This window comes from Aulonocara sp. 'chitande type north' Nkhata Bay, linkage group LG3 (genome assembly GCF_057382095.1).
Source record: "Aulonocara sp. 'chitande type north' Nkhata Bay isolate Kocher_YH1m ecotype deep benthic linkage group LG3, A_spYH_male_GT1.1, whole genome shotgun sequence".
Taxonomy (NCBI): domain Eukaryota; kingdom Metazoa; phylum Chordata; class Actinopteri; order Cichliformes; family Cichlidae; genus Aulonocara; species Aulonocara sp. 'chitande type north' Nkhata Bay.
The window spans coordinates 50,620,358-50,639,367 of record NC_141346.1 but is presented as its reverse complement, the minus strand read 5'-3'; the positions used below and the strand labels follow the sequence as shown (position 1 = coordinate 50,639,367).

Sequence of the window (19,010 nt, the reverse complement as noted above, 5' to 3'; positions counted from 1 at the left end):
TGCCACTTGGGGGCAGCGTCAAAAATATGTGGATTAACCGGTAACGTGAGCTACTCTGTTTGTTTGCGTTGCTTTTCTTTAGTTATCCTCCTGCCATGGGAAAGGCAAGGAGCCAAAGGTACAGAAGCTTCTTTGCAGCAGAGCGAAGCAGAGTGCTCGACAAATAAAACTGTCCACTGCAACCTTTGTCTGCGCTTCTCATCTGTGCTTCTTTGGTCTTTGCTGATCTTTTGCGCTTTCTGTGGCGAACTCTGATGCTCATTATTTTTTTTCCCCGCTCGAGCCACTCAGCATTGAGCCGATGCAACAAAGTTGTCATAGCTTTGTTTTGTCTTTTCATTAGTTTTAAATGAACTCATTTAACTAACTTCAATGTGTTTCCAGAGAGGGGTTTACACACTTTTTATCTAAAAATGTTTTAGTTGAGATGTTACTTTACTTTTAGTTTTAAAACAACATGATTTTGTTTGTCAGGGGCAAAAATTTAAAAGGTTATAAATAGTTAACACAAACGCAAACAGACTCCTTTGTTAAGTCAGTTGACACAGTTGTGCAGACGTCCCAGTCTTAACAGAAAACAGACATGCTAAATCTCCTTTGGGTTGCAGTGTTGACACATTAGACCAAACGGTCAATGAGGAAAACTGAAGGCAGTTCCCGCACATGTGCACAATGTTGAGTTCATTTGCTAGCTATTTTTTTTTAGCTATTAGCTATGTTTAGCTAAGTGTTTTTGTCCCAGCTAATTTTGTTTTATTTAACTAAAACAACCGCGCTCCCCATAACATATCACAGGCCACGTACTTGGATGTTGCAGGGCAGAGTCCCAGCGGCCTCTGCGTTTGTCTCATAATCCTTTCCCCTGCGTAGTCGGAGAGGTTCGCAAAGGGATATTAAAGCAAAGCAAGTCTGTGTCGACTTCCTGCTAAATCCTCCAAAAGCTCAGTAATTCACACCACGGATCCTGTTTGTGTGATTCTGAAGACTGGAACAATTAGTTGCAGTCATAACTGGTTATACCAGATCTAGAAAAGCTGTAGCAGCAAAATCCCAAAGTGTATGGGGTTTCATATAATTGCTTATATGTTCTAGTTTTAATTTGCAAAAGGAAGAGTGTGTTACCTTTTTTTTTGGTTTGTCATCAGTTGAAGCGCTGCATTGTTCACCGAGACTGAAAAAAAAAATGATTCAGAGTCTCAGGTTTATGAACCCCTTTCAGACCTGCAATGAATAAACTCAAAAGTGCATGGCTGTCAAACGAAAACAAGGTGGCTTCTCCCACTTCCTGAAAAGCAGACATTTTCCCGATAGAAGTATTCCACCCTGAAGCAATGATTTAAGGCCGTGTACTAAAGTGAAGTAGCTGACTGCCTCCAAATGCTCTTTTTCTTTTTTGCAGCAACGACATATGGAGTGCACTGCAGCGCTTTGTTGTCTAGCACAAGTAACTCTAACAAGATCCATCTTGTTACAGACAGAGTGGTGAAGTGGATTGTTGTTGCCCCTTCCACATCCCATCATCTGATACCCCAGCTCTGGCTTTAATACACCGCTGTGTGTGCGAGCTGCTTTCTAGCGTTTTTTAACTCCCTCTCTCTCGTCTTGCTTTTGTCCTCATGTCTCGCAGTCAACCTTAACACACTTCGGCATTCATTTAGATACACTGGCTTACACACATCCAGGCATGCACAGTGGCGAGCTTGTACACACACACACACATACTCATGTATGCACAGATGAAAAATGTTATTGCTCCCAGTCCTGGAAAAAGTCCAAGTGGAGGGGTTGAGTTTCTTCTGAGGTACACTCCACCGCCCCTCCTCTTTCTATCAGTAGCATATCCCTCACTCCCTTCTTCTTCCAGTCCTCCTTCTCTCTCTCCCTCACTTCTTCCTCCTCCCTCTGCTCCTCTGTGAACAAAAGAGCTCCCCTCGCAGAGCTCCCCACTGAAAGCCCTCACACACACTCGGCTCGCTGGCTTCCCACTCTCCCACACGCACTCTCAGCCCTCTCGTCGTCTGCGAAAACCAGTCCACTTCTCCGCGCTAATCCCCCTTTCATTTCTTTTGTCTTTCCTTTTTTTTTTTTTTTTACTTTTTACTCATTGCTTGGCTCGCCATCAGTGTAAGTTCCCTCCGCTACATATCCAAGCCGTTATCATGTTACAGCCGGTTGGCAGCCAGTAAAATTTATTCCCCCTCTCTCTTTTTTTGTTTTAAATTGCTCTCATTTCTTCCTCCTCTTATTTCTCTTGTTCCTCCCAGCAGCTCCTTTTGTGTCTCTTTTTCTTTGTGGGTGGCTTTTTTGATCTGTAGTCTCTGCTTCTTCTCATTCGCTCATCATTGTCCGGCAGTAAATAGGCCCTCTGTAGTAAAGACAGAATGAGTGATCATGATTGCCTATCACTGCAGTGTCAGAGTAATTCGGGGGTGACTGTGAACCAACCAGAGCGTGGCTAGCACACACACACACACACACACACACACACACACACACACACACACACACACACACACACACACACACACACACACACACACACACACACACAGCCATTCCCTCATTAGCAACCCTATCTTGAAACCTCCCCTTCTAAAAATCTTTCCTCTTCTTTATCAGCCTTGCTCTCCTTTGGAGTGCAGCTGTACTGCAGGTCCCCAGCCACAGGAGGGGGAAAAACAGATGGAACACCCTCCTTTCTATTTTTTTTGTAAACTTTCTTGATTCTTCCCTCTCTCCCTCCTTCCCTACAAAGAAAATCAAGCCAGATGAATGCTAGTGCACAATGGTGGTGGTGGGGGCGAAAGCCTCTCTCTTCCACAATCTCTCTTTTAGCCAAGCGGCACGACTGCGGGTCACCGTGCCCGTACCTTGGGTGCACGCACGCTTATGTGTACGGACTCCTTATTTCGGTTACGTGGCGCCGATAACCCTTGGCTGTGTGGTCTTGGGTTTTGCTGGCTAACACACACAGCTGCTGTGGTGTTTGTGTTTGGTTCCCTATTTTGTGTGCTTCAGCAAAGCCACCAGTCCCAGTTAGGCCTAGCCCATCTGGAGCCTTAGTCCTGGGTGGCCGTTATATATATATATGTGTGTGTGTGTGTGTGTGCAGTGTGTGTACACAGCTGAATATTGCAACACGTCCAGTCTATGAGGTGTATTCTGGCACTTGGTAAATCGTACACATTATCTGATTTCCCAAATCCTTAATGCAGCTGCTGTAGACCAGCCAAACATCGGCGCTATCATGCATAAGTGGCGCACTTCAACTGTATTTTTAATGTTATCTCTTTTTAATCAAAACCTTTGCTTTCTCCTTATGTTTCCTCTTAAATTTAATCACTCTTGTGACGGGCGAGCTAACTCTATTATGGCGGTACTTAGCTAGAACAAAAGAATTCACTCAAGGTCTCGTTTAAGTGCTTCTGTACCCTCATGATGCCCTTGCATGCTGAACAGAGGGAGGGTTTTTTTTTTAATGTGTGTGTGTGTGCGTGCGTTTCTGCCTGTGTGCAGAAACTGTGATTGTGTGGATGTCAGGCATGCGTCATGCGTAGGTGTGTATCCGTGCTTGTGTACATGCCCTGCGTGGGTTTGTGTACAACCCCCCCTCCTCTTCCCCACATCCCCGTGATGCTCGATACCCCTCCACCGCCCCTTCCCCTCCATCAGCACATTAAGCATTATTTGCAAAACAACACAATCATGTGAGACAAAGCGAGCTTCTGGGTGAGCATTAAAGAGAGAGCAGGGAAACAACAGAAACTGGCCTGTACCACTTGACCCTATGGAAAGGGAGGGGGGTGGGGGTGATGAGGTGGTGATGAGGTGGTGTGGGAGGGGATTTGTAAGCCAAGGGGAGCGATAATCCCTCCAGTCATTGCAGGCCCCCTCTGCGCTTACTCTATAACGTGGCGTGCTGGGCTGTCAATCACTCAACAAAGCTGTCTGTAAGGGGATTATGAACCCATGGACCCTCCCTCCTCCTCATCACCCCGCTCTTTTTTTCCTCCTTTTTGCCCCCCCCCCCCTTCATTCATTTATTCCGCTTTCTCTTATTGCCATCTCTTGCATCCTGCCCCTCTGGTTCCCTACCTTCAAACCTGGCTGTCAGTTTGCTTGTCCGGCGTCCTCTCACAACAAAGTGCGCCTTTCTCCCAACACACGTTTTGCTTTGCTGTGTGAAGCTTAGTTTATCTCCAGCTTTCCATCCGGTCCTCCTCTGTCCTCCATAAGCCCCATTTCTCTCCTCTCCAAAGCCCTTTGCACTCTTTCTCTATCTCTTCGTCCCACCCGTGTTTTATTTCTCACCTGGACAAGTGACAGGTGCTTGTTAGTGTGTTATGTGGATGTGTGTCTGCTGCGGACATGCGCAAGAATAACGAGTTTGGCAGCACAAACTACAGAGGAAAAAGTTGCAAAAGATCAGTGCACGTGCTGTCACTGGTGGGCGATCATTCTGAAAATGACCGAAGTTTCAATCCTAATGAGCCAAAATTAAGCCTCTTGTAAAGTGTTTCAGAAAGTTTTTTTTTCTTGGCTCTTAATGACATCACTAAGAGTGGTATCCCCAATATGGTCATATCAGGCCCAGCATCCAAGAGCAAAAATATTTCATACTTAAAAATGAGCTTTAAGAACATGAATCCATTCACATGTAAGCCCATTTTCACACATTTTCATATGTTTTTTGTGGCCTTTGCACCCTCATAATATAGACACACCAAGCTGTCGTCTGGCTAAATGTCACCTTTCCTATAAATGTGATGAATGGCTCGCAGTCCTATCTTATCTCTCTGTCCTTAACTGTGCCATTTTAAACCCAAGCGCCGCTTCCATCGGCTGCTGCAGGTGGTGACAGCCTCTCCTCCCACAGTCACCCTCCATTAATCCATCGCTTTTCCCCGCCGACTATCTCCCCCATCTACCCGTCTGTTAAAAATGTCTGTTTAGTTTAAAAGTCTGTCTGCGCCCAGACGAGCTTTCACTCCTCACCTCTTTTAACCGGTTCGACCACCTCTGTTGTCCTGTTTTATTTCCTGCTGTCTCCTTTAGTTTTTTTTGTTTTTTTTGTTTTTTTAAAGGGCTCTGTGTTTTGCAAGCACTGTCTCCTGTTTGCTTCTCTGATTCTCTCTGAGGTTTGGCAAGCAGTGGGTCATGGTGAGTTTCTGGATCTCTTCTGGTTAATCTGCCTCAATCCTGTGAGTAATCTTGCAGCTTTAATGAAGCAATTGGGGTGGGGACAGCGCTACAAGGGAGAAATGAAGGATTGTCCTTCTGCTAGCTGTACAAAAGGGCTTTTTCAATTTCACTGAAATGAATTTCATTTTTAATTTAATTACAGGATGGTATCTTAACCTGTTATCATCTGTTTAATGTAGGTTTAGTTTTTTTTTCAGAAGGTAACCATGCTTGTTTCCAGCAGCCATCTTTGACTCTACTAGAGTAACTTTGCTTAAATCACAGTTCAAAAAAAATTTCACGCAGTTATATCACTCTGATTGGCTGCCCATTATAAACAGAAAGTTTGAAAGCAGGTGGGCGGGGCTTCCGTGCTCACCGTATTGACATCATACAGATTCCACGGTAGAAAAAAACTCTCTGAAACTAAGGGTTTAAGCAAACTAGTTTAAGCCTAAACTTTTGCCTCACAGAGATTACTTTTCGTTTTCCTGTGCAGTGATTTATATCTCATTTCAGCTGATCTGACAGTGATTTTGTTCCATGGCTAGATTTTGACTTCTTGTTAACAACAATGACCCCGAAGGAGACTATGATGCAAAGAGACTTCAATTTAGGAAAAAAAAGAAAAGAAATGATGAAGCGATGGAGAGAAGGTGAGATTTAACAACCATTCATTTTCCCATTAAGACAGCGAGATTAGACAATGACAGAGAGTGAAAGTCAGGGAGAGGAGACTTAATGCAGGCGACAGGGTTGTTATCTAGGCAACTGATGGTTTTAACAGCTGTGTTATCTTGTGTATCTCATATTGGATTTAACTTCATTCTCTTACACGCTGTTCTCTGATTGACGCTCTGATTAAAGACTTCCGCTGACAGAAGAACTGAAAGAAAGAAGAGAGACAAAAGATGGGTGAGGAAGAGGGTGAGGAGCGGTGCTTGAACTGGGCTGGTGCCCACTTATACTGTGCCCTAGCTGAAGTCACTACTTATCAGTCAAAACAACCAATTTCCCAATTTCTGCTGGGCGAATGTGGTATTTTTTCACCTTGTTGCATTGCAAGTAGAAAAAGAAGAAAAAAAAGGTGTTGGACATGTGCTGGTTTGCACAAGCTGCCATCGAGCCTGTTGCCTGCAGCCTAACATCTTAATTTGGCAGTTTCTGCTTGTACCATTGCTCCCTACAATATCAAAAATGGTTCTGATCACACAGTACAGAATATGTCCATATCTTGTTTTGTAGAGCCAACTCCAGCCCGATTTCACCACTGTGTCGAAAAAACATCCAATTAAATAGAGCTGACAATGCAGCAGGGGTGCCACTTCCACAGAAGCTCCAGATAAAAAACCCAAACCAAATAATAATAATAAAAAAATCAAGTTCAAACAGGTGCCTCGCTACCTTGTGACAAATACAAATAGCATTACATTGTATCTCCTGCTGCTGCTTCAGCCTCCCGTTGGTCTGCGGTTATCAAACGTTTAGTGTGAAAAAACAGTAGGAAGACTGTTTGCACAGTCTTATGAGGTATTTACACTAATGCATCTGTGCACATGTTCGCCTACACAGAGCGGTTTGCAATCTATGTAATCGTACTTGTGAGTAGTTGTTACAATGACTCCTATGACACTATAAGTAGGTCGTGTTGTGATTGGTTGATAAGTGGGCCAAAACAAGAAACAGAGTGACAGTGGGGTCATCATCACATCATCATTCATCACGAATAATTAAAAAAAAGGACAAACAGTAACTGCAGTGGAGACTTCATTGTTTTTAACACTTCACCTCCTTGTATTTTATAACTTTGCTCTTCTTGGCTGGATGACAGACCAACATGAGCACACCGCCTCAATCTGGCAACAGAGCTCGCTGCAGGCAGACAGGCCATCCCCGGGATGCCAGCAGACAGCGAACCCACCACCCACACTGAACCTTAAATTCCATTTAATGGTCAGCAGGGTGTGACTCCACTGGTTATAAAAACACGTCTGATTGTGAAGAAGTGTCTGTCTCATCTACCAGCTTTAAGTAATCTGCAGTAAAATGTGAGATTTGAAATGATATTTCCATGTAGAGCAAAAGTTATTCCCAGGTATGATTTAGAACGTGGCTACTTTAATGGAAACGCTAACGTGTAGGCGTGCAGCGTTCTCGGTCGGATCCACCATTTATGCATCGTTTCTGGTTTCAAAACACCAAGACTACAAAAACTAAAGACAATTTCCATTAGTGCTTTAAATGCGCTGCTGGAAATGAAACGTTCCATGTGGTTTAAGTGAGGGTCACATTACACCCACTTGCTAGCCTGCGCTAACGGCTCATCTGCACAATCCACCAATACTCATGCTTTGCACTGGCAGGCTAAAGACCAGCTAATGTCCGATTTGACTCCATTGAACGTAATCACGGTTTATAGTACAGAGTAAAGGTTTATATCTGGCATAAACGCACGAAAGTGATGATGAAAACTGAAATTTGGTTCGAATAGAAAGGATTTTCACAGCTTGACCGCAACAATATGGTTCAGGGCAGCTATCCGCGGCTGCAGAAGGCCAGAGTTGAAACACGCTCACAGCTTGGCGTGCTTCGGCCCAATTAAAATGCCACAATACAAATACCGCTTGCTTAAACAGATGCAACAGGTTAAAGGTCAGAGGAGGTGTGAGGTCCTCGAAAATCCATAAATAACCTGTACAGAAGTAGCTGGATTTGTGCACACGAGCGAGCGTTGCTTGTTAATTTGCGCACTCATGTGAAATAAATAATTCGCCTGCGTTATATATGCACGCATTCTTTTCTTTTTCTTTTTTTTGCTCCTGTTTTTAGGTCTGCGTGGAAAAACAAAGGCAGGGGAGAGATGTAGGAACAAATGTAAGGTGGGGGAGAAAGAGGGAAGAAATAGGGCTACGAATAAAAAAGGGAAAGAAGAAGAAAAGGTAAAAGTTGAGAATGTGTCATACCCCTTATTAGAAACTGTGACTCTGATCTGTTCAGTCTCATCTCACACCTCCGCCTTTGCACGTCGCTCCTCTCTCTCTCTCCCCCCAACTCAGCGTTCCCTTTGTCGTATCCACCTCTCGCCATTTCTCACTCTTTTCCTCTTTCATACCCTGCAGTCTCTCACCAGCACAAAAACTTCTCATGCTCAGTTTGGTGCGGAGCCTGTCAAGCTTGCTTTGAATACACATGCACACCAGCAGATACTTCTGTAACTCCAAGGGAATAATAGAATCAAGGAATACTCGGAGATAAAGCAGCGAAGGGAGGGGGGGGCAATAGAGGGATAAAGCAGACTGAGAGGGATAGAGAGCCTCATATTATTAATTTAGCTGGAGAAAGAGTAGGAATTTCAGCCCCCCCTCCAACACACACACACATTCACACACCCCGCTGCCTCCATAAAGCTCTATAGTGGTGCACAATGGAGAGATTGAAACAGGAGGGGCGAGAAATAGAGGTATAGATAATCCATCCAGCTGTATAAGCCGTGGAGTTTACTGTTTCACAGCACCAACTTGGCCTGCCTTTATTCCTCTGCCATCATGACTATGGGCCTAATTTCCTCATATTGTTCCCTTGATCTAAAAATTTATTAATTCACATTTTTATTATCATCATCTTCTTCTTCTTCTTCTTTATTTATTTCGGAGTTCCTCCATTTACCTCTTTGTGATCGCCCCCTCCCCAACATCTCTTCCAGACCTACAGATGAGAATAAACCTGCCCACACCCGGCCAACAGTGTGTGTTTACATCTCAGCACACACACCCAACACGCACATGCACAAGACATACAGAAACTCTTTGTGTCCCATATGCGTGCGTCGCATGCCAGCGTATGATTTTGCCGTGCGGTTGCGAGTGTATGTTTGCGGTTGGCAGCCCACTCGCCCGTCGGATTTGGCAGAATATCTCCTCATCTGGCACAGGAAGAAGAGAGGGCGTCCCATAGCGAGGGATTACACTGACTTACACGAGCATACACGCGCACATGCCCGCATTTGTTGGCATGTATTTTGCACATTAAGAAATCCAAAAAAAACCCCATGCTTTCCGCCACACACAGACTCATTCGAGGTGGTCTCGCTCATTCAGACATCGGGATATCGGTTTCCGTGAATTGATTAGCAAGTATTATGAGCTGGAAAAGTTTGGAGAGGAGTCCAGGGCCTTGAAGAGAGAACATATAAGTGCACTGTGCACGACTCCTGCAGGCTTATTTTGAAGGGAGAGTAAATATTTTTACCCACATGCAGAGAGATCTTGACGCTTCTTTATGTTGCTATAAACCAAGCTGTCTCTGCAGGGATGTGTCTGGTGTTGTGAAGCAGCCTTTCGAGCCTCCCTGCCCGACAAGAAGTGAAATGGCAGTGGAATGCATTTCTGTAATGGGCCTGCTGACAGTGCAGCAGCTATGAGCGCAGAGAGGAAATAGTCTCCAGAAGCCTGTTACCGTAAAGTGTTTCTTTGTCTCGGTATAGAGATGGGGGGGGGGGGGGGGAACTGGGAGAGAGGGGATGGAGGGGAGCAGGCTGGGCTCTTTGTATGAACCTGATTGATAGGTGTGTGTGACCTTTAGCACCTCTTGAGAAATCCAACAAGTCATTCTCTCACCTTATATTTAGTCCCCTACGTATCTGCTCCCCACACACACACACAGACAGGCCCCTGGACAGAAACCTAATTCTGTCTTTTTCTTTCTCTTCTTTTCAAAAACCTCCCAATTATAGCCACTCCATTTTCCACCTCCCATCCGCTCTCCTTCTACCCCCCCCCCCCCCCCCCCCGCCACTCCCTTTCTTAACGAGCAATCTCGTTAATGTCAGAGCGCCTCGTTCCTTTTCTCATTCTGTCTCTCATTCAGGCTTTTTTGGCCCATAGAGGGAGGAAGAGAGAAGGGCGATATGAAGAAGTGGAGATAGAGAAATCAGAGGCGAGCTGAAAAGAACAAGCTGCAGATGAGAGAGAGAGGCAGAGAAGGGAGATTACTGCCCTGGTTTCAGGGGGGACATAATTATATGCTGCACAGCCTGTCAGAAAGAATGAGATGAGGGGGTTGTATTTAGTGATGCACCAGTGAGAGATCGGTGAGGCGAGGGCGACGACTAAATCTGTGCCACAGCCTGGGCAGTTGCAGACCTGTGTGTGTGTGTGTGTGTGTGTGTGTGCACGCAGGGATGAGTAATGCTAAGCCATTGAATGCTGTAAATTATTCAGAGGCTTCATGCATGGAAACATTATAATTCCATGTCTGAGTGTGAATTACTCTCCATTTTACCCCCAGGCACATATCTCACTCTTGCCCAAGGCCTCATGGGAGATTAAAGGGAGAAAATACTGTGAAAGCTGGACCAGCATATAAAGCCACATGGAGTGGCCAGATATCCCAGCGGGATGTGACACTTCTACTGTACGCTCAATGAAGTTGGTTTGAATCAATCTGTCTGCTTGTTATCTCTTTATGCTTCCGTGTCTCCTTAATGAGAAGAAACGCGCCAAAAACAAAAATCGTCAGGTGGTTCAAACTTTAACTTAACTACAAGGTCAAGACTGCGAAAGTTTCACTTTCTGCTGTTTTGTGTGCTATGCAGCCTTCTCCCCACTGAGATCTTATTTGAGCTTTAGTGGTAAATTAACCATTTATTATTTTTGGAAGAAAATTGAGCAGGTATTAGATCTATTCTGTGACATTTCAGCATTTATTTTTACTTCACAATGTATCTCTGAGCATACAGCTACACTTTACGCACTGTTGAATTTGAGAAGTTACATTGTCTTAAAATAGGGTGCCACAGAAAACGATTGCTACGTGATTTGAGGGTAAATGCACTCCAGTTGCACCTTTTTTATTCGATTTTATTTTAGTATATAAAAGTTTATAAAATGTACCTTTCCTATTGAGCTATGTTAAGAGTTTACAGGACATAGCGTGTATGTGCCCCATACACCGCACTTTTTAGAGGAACAAGGATTTTATCAACTTTTGAACATCACAAAGTCTAAACACAAAATAACTGAAACAAGATCACAATACTACTAAATTATGGATTTGAACTGGTAGTGTTTGCAGTACAGTAGTGTTCTGCCGACAATGAAAATACTAATAACTATACTACTTAATATTTAAGCGAGACAGTATATGTAGTTAAGCTTCAGGAAGTTATGCAAATTAAGCAGTTAAATGAACTGCTTTAAATTAGGTATCAACATTGTTTTCATTTACAGAGTGTAACTGTAATCTTTAATCTAAAAGGACCTGTCTGTTTTTTTTATTCTAGATGACAAACTGTGTATATTTGGGTTTTGGACCACGAAACTCTTCAGTGTATTTAAAGAGATGTTGAGCTTTTGATTCAAACTCTAATGTGCTTGAGCCTCACTTACATTTTCTGACAAATTCAGTTTCTGGTTATTCATTTCTGGATGTTTGCAACTGAGATTTAGACCAGAATCTGCTGTTGGGGTTTAATTGTAGCTGTCACATAGATGCCACAATCTACTAATTGGTCAAAAAGTATAGACAGAATTTGTCAGGTTAATACAGACTAAGAAACAAAGTAAAGTTAAAAACAAAACAAGAACAAGGGCAACTGAATTCATCCATCCAGCACTTTCAAATAATAAATTGTAATGAAATAAAATGTAATAAAATGAATGTCTGCATGCAACTTATTTCCATGTCTCATCACGGTGAGCTTGGTGAACCCAGAGCCTAAAATTTGCATGTCTTTGCATTTGTATTTGAATTTATAGCTGCTGAAACAATAGCTGCTCCTAACGCAGATCTTTGTCTCCACCAAAGCTTTATGTTAAACCAAATTTAATCAGATTTGAGCCCAGCCCGTGTGCCATCGACACATCTTTCACACTTCTAACCAATGCAAAACTGGCAAATCTGTAAGTGGACTGCGACAGACCGCTAAAAAGACATTACAAGAAGAGCATTACCAGAAATTTAAATCACAACATCAGACATTAAACGTGAGCGCCTCAGCATAATTAACAAAAATGTTCCTTTAATCTGCAGCTGGTGGTTCATGTTGATGCCCTTCTCCTCGCCCCGAACCGTGCTGTCAGATTAAAGCTTTCTTGTGTGTCCTGTCTCCTCCTTGCAGTGGACACAAACTAAAGCAGGGTAGTACTGTTTATCGGGTGTGTCTGTAGATATACATATGTGTGTGTGTGTGTTGGGTGAGAGTGGGAGGTGAACTAGCATGCAGCATTAGTTCTGCTTGAGCTGATGTGTTAATTAGCCAGCCGGGTGCATAGATAATTAATGAGAATCATGATTAATGACTGTACAGTATGCATGGCTAAGGCGGAACGCGACTCACTGATAAGGCGGAAGGAGGAGGAGGAGGATCACTGGCTATTCACCCTCTGCTGCGTGCCCGTCAGGTTTGTGTGCCTGCGTGTGCGGGAAACATGTTTGCTTCTAAGTGTTTGCACATGTGAGTTTGTGTATCTGACCGATTTGTGTGCACTGCCAGGCGTGGGCACCGATGCCAGTATGAGTTAGCAGGCCTGGCAGTGGGTAGGCCTAATAACAGACTGCAGCAGGTCAGGGGGGCATTTAACACTTCTAAACACACTGGCAGAGCTGACCACTGATGCCAGATCAGAAGGAGGACCTCACACTCAGATCGACACTGAGAAGAAGGACATCAAAATTGATCTGGTGTTTTACATTTTTTCTTTTTTTTGAGTTGACAATTGTTTTGTTTGCAAAAACCTCTCCATCAAATCCTTTTGTGTCTGCAGTCAATTCTTTAAAATTTGCCAGTGCTGCAGAAATATTCCACACTGTTTCCAATACAGATCAGCTTGTTTGAATTATTTCCTCCAAATCAAGTCATTTTTGTTGATTTCAAACATATACCAACTCATGGAAAAGTACTTTATTACCCCTGGAAAGGAGCTGAATTTGCTTTTGGTACATTGGCAGATGTTCAGCATTTGAGACAATAAGATTTTTCTGCACTAATGCAGACAGAAATTACTGTATCTGATTCAGATTGCATGGGGATTTGTGGAGTTTCCACAACAACCTCAAACAGCAACTGAAGGACAAAAAAATAGCATAGTTTTTAAGCCCATGTGGACCAGAAGTCCTTGAAATATCCAGAAATGGAAATTTGAAGATCCGCTTTTGCTTGACAACTGGGTTTTGCTACGATCAAAAGCCTCAGAACAGCTACTAAATTGTCTCAATAGTCAACAATAAAAAGAGAAAGGAAAAAAAAGATGTTTGCAAATGAACTAATAACACATCAGAACATTTCTGTGGAACAACACTGATTCCTCACGGCAACAGAAACTATCCTCGTGCGGAGGAGATCACAGGTTGGTGAGGAGAAACAACTAACGTAACCTCTAAATTTGTCACCAGAGAGGAAGCGTATTAGACGAGTAGATCAAACACTTTCTTAGACGACATACTTCAGATTAATGCTAAGTTTAGAAGCAGAAGCAGGTTGATCTTCACTGAAGGACAAGAGTTGTGCAATTCAGTAAACATGTCTGTCTGGGAAAAGCGCACGAGGAACCAGAGTATCCTTGTGCAATTTGTTTGCAATGAATACAAACCTGACAGGCGAGAGGTGGATGACCACTGACCGCAAGGACAATCAAGGTTTTGACCTCCCATTGGTGCAACCGGCAACATATGATACTATGTCACCCAATGAGAGGGGAGGCTTGTTCCCCAGCTTCCCAGAGGGGTGACATACCACAGCTCGCCCCGTATGTGTGCGTGTTAATCTGCTTTGTCTGTCTCCATGCACCATCAGCACTCAAGCATGACCCTTAACCTCCAACCTCAAATAAACGGGGGAGGGTGAGAGTTGGAGCGGTTTAGGATCCAAGGGAAACGGCGTTTGAGGGTTTGCGTGTCTGTGCGCCGGAGAAAGAAATGTGTTGGGGAAGGACGGGAGGCTGGGAGGGAGGGGGGAAAAAAGCGAGAGTAAGGAGGCCGGCGATAAGAAGTGAATGAGGAGAAACAGACAGGAAGAACAGTATGTTCTGCACTTTCTTCTCTCTCCTTTCTCTGATGAGGAGACAAATAGCTATTGTCATCTAAGAGATGCTGGAAAAAGCGACTCGCGCTCACGCTTCCTTTGTCTCCCAGCTCTGCGCTTGAGAAGGGATGACAAAGGCCATTTTCATGCTCAAGCGTCTGTCTCTGTCACCTCCTCCTCTCGCTTTTAAACCTCTGTCCTCCTTTTCCTTTCTTCCTTCTTTCTCTCACGCTGAGCCTGCCACCTCTTTAGTCATGCCTTAACCCTTTCCTTTCTTCTTCCCCTTTCCCCCCTCTCCTATGTCACCACGTCTTCGCCTTCAACCCTTCCATCCATCTTTCCCCCCCGCCCTGCCATTCGTCCTCTCACCTGCCACACTTCTCTGCTGGGGGTCGGCCTAATTATTCCTCATCTCTCCCATCGTTTTACTCAACCACCGTCTCCTCGACTCATGCACCTGTAGCCCAGCACGCGTCTTTTCCTTTTCATCCATCCTATCTGCTTGCTAGATTTTCACCTCCCCCTCCATTTTTCAATCTTGCGCAAACTTATGTAAGTTCGAGCTCTCTGCTTCTCTTGTCTAATTCCATGTTTGCTCTCCTTTTCCTTTTCCTGTTCCCGTTCTATTTTTCCCCTCTCTCTCCTTTCCCCGTCTCTGATTTTGCACCTGTTTATGCATCGGCTGCTCTCCTTTTCTCACCATCTTACCACTTTTAGCTGTCAATCAACAAGTCACTAAGGCTTCTCTCTCTCCCTCTTTTTTTTGGTTGCCAAGAACATAAACATGTACTCAATTTGAACCAGTTGCACTCAATCCAATTTTTGTCTTTGAAGCTAAAGCAGAGTGTTGCAATCCAGATATTTGGGTGGCTGTGCAGGGAGATGTGCATAAAAAAGCAAAACAACTCCTTTTCCTTCTCACTCTTCTCCTTTTCATTGTCAGCCAGTGGTCTCTCTGGAGTTCCCACAAAACAAAGGGAGAAATAAAACAGTATTTTTAGACCCCTTTCATTTTTCATTACCATAATGATTCAGGCTTTGTAGAATCTTTTCATTTATATTTGACTGTGTGTTTGTGTTTGTGTGTGTGTTCAACAGGGTGTGCAGGGTGTTTCTTTTTTGCTGCACTGCCGCTCTCCCCACTCGGGAGCCCAGAGGTTGAAAAAGAGAGCACACACACACACTCTGCAAATCAGTCATACTCATCCCCAGCCGTGCCTCCTGTCTATTTATTCCTCGATTCATCCGATTCTTTATTTATTTTACACGCTGCTTCTTAATGCAAATAGGTTTGTCTGCTCCCCGCTGAACTGTGGGAGCAGCATGGGACTGGGAGTGTGTGTTTCTGTGTGTGTGTGTGTGTGTGTACGCTTGCAAGAGAGTAAGTGAATCCGTGTGTGCGCGGGAAGGATGGGTGAGAGTTTGTATGTGTGTGTGTGTGTGTCTGTGGGACCCAGTGAGTAATAGAGCCAAAGTCCTTATCTGTCACCAAAGAGCTGCCTGGCTCTCTCTCAGCTGTCAATCATCCAGCCCCAGAGACAAACACTCTGCTTCAAACACTATGAGAGGCAGAGAGAGAGAGAGAGGATGAGGGATGGAGGAGGTAAAAAAGGGAGGCAGGAGGGGAGGACGGTAAGCGAAGGAGCAAAGAAGAAAATGAGGGATAAGAAAAAAGATGGAAAGAAAGTGAAGGAGGAGGCAGGTGTGGAGGGACGGGGGGAAAGTGAAGGACAAAAGGATAGAAGTTGTGATAAAAGTGGAGGGAGAAGGAGGGGAGGTGACGGTTTCAACACCTCTGTTGTGTGTTTTTCGGGCCCCGCAGGTAAACGGGGAATGGAACTTTTAAAACACTTCACCCGCATGAATTAGACAGGCCCCTTGAAAATACCCGGGTGACTTTTTGAAAAAGCCACTCTTTAGAAAGTAAAGAGGAGGAGAAGTGGCGAGGTACGCACACGGACGTGCTCAAGCACACGCCCACACACACACACACACACACACACACTCTGGCAGAGCTATCAGCACTGAAATATTGGCATAACAGCCTTCAATATCCCGACGGGAGTGAATTGTATTTTTTTTGTTTTTGATGGTGCAGTTGGTGTGCAGGCATGTGTGCGCATCGTCTTGCACTTATGTGCGCCTGTTTGCAATTCAGCCAGTCATCAGCTATCCCTACGCCCATGCCTGTCCTACTTTCATCCCTCCCTGACTGCTCAGAGTCTCGCCTCTTGCAGCAAGCTAACTGTTGATTTTACCACGGGGCTCTACAACCCCTGGGTCGAGCCGGGACTGCCGCTCCAGCGCTTTCCCCTAAGCCCTTAAATCTTCCTTCAGCTGAGAACGGGGGGAGGGAATGATGGCGAGGTTAGGAGAGCCAAGGATGAGGGTGAAAAAAGAGAGAGAGAGGGAGCAACAGAAGGGTTTGAGCCCCAAATCGCTTCAAGATGCGTTCCAGTGGAGTCGGAGTAGCTGAGAATCTGGGAGTTGGGGTAGCGCTGCTCGTAGCCTTTGGGGAAAACCGACTGGAAGCCAGGTTCCCATTTCCAATGGTGGATTAAGTGCTGCTGCAGATACACAAGGCCCCTTTGGGGTGCACACAACAAACACATATCCTTGGGGCACTCCTTTGGAATATTAGAGTCTACATACCATAACTACTTCCCTTGACCTTATTTCTATTATTTTAAGATTTTATGCCAAATTGTGAAACTGAAATGTCAAAATGTCACACTGTGGTTTTACAAGAGGTAACCAGATGACTTCTTGATCTGGGCCATGGCTTTTTCAGGGTCTCTGCTGACTGGCTCGCAATCTCCCAGTGACAACAAAACTCCAGGAAGTCAACGCTCTGACAAATCAAATCAAAAGATCGGATTTCGGTCTTTTTTTGTGTGTATCCAGAGCCTTTTCTTGTTTTTCACTCATTATGTTACAGCACAAATCCTGGGGACTCTAAGTGTATTAATCCACACCTAAAAAAATAGTCCTGTGTAAATGCAATATACTACTAGTACTACTGCTGAGTTGGGCACATGCATTATTTCCATGTTCCTTTGCTCGTTCTGTGAAGAAAAGACTGGGGGTGAGGGGGATATGTCCCATGAGTCTTTGCATGCTTGGTGGCCCCTCGGGGGCCCCTATGGATTACCATGCACTCCTGACACTATGGCCTGACTGAGCTTAAGTTGAGTTGCCTTTAGCTAAAGTTTCAGACTCCCTGCACCCTGTGGCCTCTTAGGAGTAAAGTCGAACCTCGACACACACACAGGCACACACAGAAGAGTGGCCTCACAGGTCACAGATGGGGGAGAAGGGACCCTCGGGAGAATGGCTACATGCATGACTGCATGTGGATGCGCTCAGACACATACGCACACACACACACGCATGCAGGGAGCTTTGGAAATTTGGGCGACTGTGGCAGGTCGTGGTGCGCGCTTCTGAGAATGTGAATGAGAGCCACTGCATGCATTATAACCTTCATTCCTCCAGAGCACCGATTGACCTAATTAAATTAGTGAGGTGGATGGAGTGAAAGAGTTGAAGCTCAAAGACTGCTCCACCACCAGCTGCTGCTGTCTACGTATATATGTGTGTGTAGATATCGTCATAAGCTTTACACTTAAGCACAACAAGAGTTCACTGGGAAGTATAAGCTTCTGTAGTGTCAGTGTGTGCGTGTCTCAAGGGTACTCTCCAGCCCCGTCGAGGGGTAGGCGTGGGTGTATCCATTTGTGGACTATAGGGGCACTCGCGATCGCTTCCTCTCTCACACTCTTTTTCTCTCTTTCTCATAAACTCATGTGCGCACACACAGAGCTGTCAGGGCCCGCAGCACTCTGTCACCGCACACCTCCACTAGACCACCTTAATGGGACCAATCCAGACTGCTGCAAATCATCCGGAGTACACGCTGAAAATGGAAGAGAAAGGGGAAGTGGGGAGGGGAGGTGAGAGGAAAAGAGATATAGGAGCGGGAAGAAATGGTGGTTTGAGACAGTGTAGCAGGGCGGAGACAGAAAAAAGCCGAGAAGATGGAGAACATCTGAGGAGGGAAGTAAAAAAAAGGAGTAGAGTATGATTTTAGGCTCACATGATCACCCACAGGGATGGTTAGGTTTCTTTGTGGAACAGTTCGAAAGCTTTTGGACCCCCCCAAAAAACCTGTCTGTGGCTTTACGGTTGCTGGTTAATCATCGAGTTCATTTTCAGAGAGAAACTAAACACTTAGGGGGAAATTGCACCTTTCTTTATGGGATGAGAATAATCTCCAGTTTCTTAAACCAAACAAATCGTTTTATAACCTGTTAGATTTTCTCAAGCAATTGTAAAGCTGAAACTGAGCCTGTTTTTATAGAGTTAATGCTTGAGAGTTAGGTGACTTTTACAGGTCGGTCAGTGCCTCGATTGGGTCTCGGTGATTTCACAGACTGTAGTCAGGAATCCTGAATGATATTAGGAAAACACGATTTATTAAAAACACACACAAACGCAATGAAATTAGATGTAAATCTAACAGAAAATTAGCATATGTTAGTGTTTTAAAGAGAAACCATGTTTTTACTCTTGGGCACCACTAGACTAGCTTTGCATGATTCACGGCTCAAAATCATCCTTATTTGTGTTACACTGGGTCTCATACGACCTCAGTTCTTGCATTTTCTGAAACAAGGTATCGTAACTCCATTACCCTCCTTTTAAAGCAACTTTCTTCTGATTGGCTGCCCCTCAAAAACAGAAAACTTGGTCTCAGATTTATTAAACTGGACAAAACAGCGCGTGAGTGCAATCCCGAAATGGCGCTGAT

The 19,010-nt window shown here is 44.6% G+C and overlaps 1 protein-coding gene across 1 annotated transcript in view; it reads left to right on the top strand.

Annotated features, from left to right (window-relative positions):
* Positions 1–19,010, top strand: part of efnb3b (ephrin-B3b) — a 97,955-nt gene that overhangs the window by 10,348 nt on the left and 68,597 nt on the right. The gene's annotated exons all lie outside the window — the stretch shown is intronic.